The sequence below is a fragment of the Apis dorsata genome, unplaced genomic scaffold (assembly GCF_000469605.1).
Source record: "Apis dorsata unplaced genomic scaffold, Apis dorsata 1.3 scaffold_779, whole genome shotgun sequence".
In the NCBI taxonomy this organism is placed as follows: Eukaryota; Metazoa; Arthropoda; class Insecta; order Hymenoptera; family Apidae; genus Apis; species Apis dorsata.
This window is the reverse complement of record NW_006263926.1, coordinates 83,436-85,444: the sequence shown is the minus strand read 5'-3', so window position 1 is coordinate 85,444 and position 2,009 is coordinate 83,436. Positions and strand designations below refer to the sequence as shown.

Here is a 2,009-nt window from a genome sequence, read left to right as displayed (position 1 = left end):
ATATATATATATATATATATACTGTGCACAAGTATCAAATCGAATCTCCAACCTCGAGATCATCGAATTTCAAGCACGACTCAACCAGACGCCAGGGCGTTAAACATCCTTCTCGCAATCATCCGGTTCACGAACAAACGGAAGTCGTTGAAACCGCGGCGAGCGTTGGCCGGAATCGAATTCTCATTTCACGAAAGAGAAGAGGGGATATGGAGAGGAGAGGGGGGAGGGATGAACAGCCTCTGGAAGATAGCTTCGAATTCTCATTCACGGGCGATCATTCTCGGGATCAGACAGGGAGTTTCACCGATCGTTCACCTCTTCTCCCACAAGCTGTTCTCCCGTTTCATCTCGTTTTATCCGTTATTCGTCCATCTTCCTTGAGATGAAATTCTCATTGCTTGCCTCCTTGTTTGTCTCTATCTTACAGATTTCGAGGCCGACCAACGGATTCGTATTTTTCCGAAAACTCTTTCAACGTGCTGACAGGATCGATTTTCGAATATCGAAACGTGTTCGTATTTCACAACATTATCGTCGTTCCACCATGAATTAACGCGTCGTTTATAATTTTGACGATGGACAGGGACACGGTGGAACGATATTTTTCATCCTACACAATCACGATAATTTATTTCCATCAATGCGGATAATTTGGAAAAGTATCCATTAGAATATATTTCTTAATTGTTGATGTGTACGATTTTTCACTCTATCTTCTTCTTCTAAATCACAAATGAACGCGAACAATTATATTATCGGATCTTTTTCCGTAAAATACATCGAACGGAGAGATACTTTTTCTCGTCTGAACTGTATCTTCCCAAACTTTACAAATTTTCCGAACGAAAATCAGTGGATTAAACGATTTCGGAGGATCCATCAGCACGTTGTTCGATGAATCTCAACACGTGGCGTAAAACTCGAAATTGTGCCATGCAGGAGAACGTCGAATCGATCGTGAACGATGTTGCACGACTTCTCTTTTCCTTTCATCCGTCCGTCTCGATGTTCACGTCGTGCATCACCGCGACGACGAATCGGTGGAGAAAAAATAAAAAATCTTCTCGCCTCGGCGGAAATCGAAAATTACCGTGCTATTTTTCGAGCAACACCGTCGAGGGAGGACGTCGAGTCAAGCGTACTCGAAATCGTGATGCAAACTAAGTAAGAGACGTGCATACACACACACACACACACACACACAAATCCGGGAAAACAACCGGAAAAGGTGGAGTTTGTGTGTATGCACGATCCACACGTTGCCTCCACGTTCGACCTTGTTCGTAAAGTGACGTCGATGGCTGGCAATATTGAATATTGCGATATCTTCCATGCTTTGTATCGGCTTTTCCCCCATTTTCCCTTCCTCCCCCTCTTTTTTTTTTATCCCTCATGCGTGACTTTTACGCGGCGAATAAAATCCTACGATTTCGATTCTGTTGTTCTGCAAAGCCTCGTTTAGAGAGCCTGTTTCGTTCATGAATTATGCATACGGTAGTAACGACGCGAGTGTAGAAATTATTCAAATATGGAATAAAATTCTTTTTTTACGATTCTAAATAATAATATATTTAGAAGCGTAAGAGAAGAGAGAGGAAAATCTGATCGATTTAAGAAGAATCAGGATCTATTTTTCTAGCCCTGTTTCACGCGCGATAAAAATTTGATCAGTTAATCCGAGAAATCTATCTCCGGGAATATGAAATATGAATTTCATTTAACTCTGGTGGCTGGGATCGACGAGCCTCGACCCCGTCGTCTGAATAATGTAACGTCCAACATCCGTCCCTTTATCCCTCCGACTATCAATCTCACGGTTAACGAGAATCTACTAAAGTTACGATCTGTGCAACAACTTCGAATTATCGATCATCGATCGTTTGCATCGTGTTTCGCCCATTTTAAAACATCTCCGTTGCTTTCGAGATGAAAATGCGAACGTTCCACATTCCAGGATCGCGATGAATCGACGAACTCGACTTACCTTCAATCCACTCCCTCTCGTC

General features: G+C 42.5%; 1 protein-coding gene across 6 annotated transcripts in view; it reads right to left on the bottom strand.

Annotated features, from left to right (window-relative positions):
- Positions 1-2,009, bottom strand: part of LOC102679428 (synapse-associated protein 1) — a 63,191-nt gene that overhangs the window by 6,126 nt on the left and 55,056 nt on the right. The window lies entirely within an intron of this gene.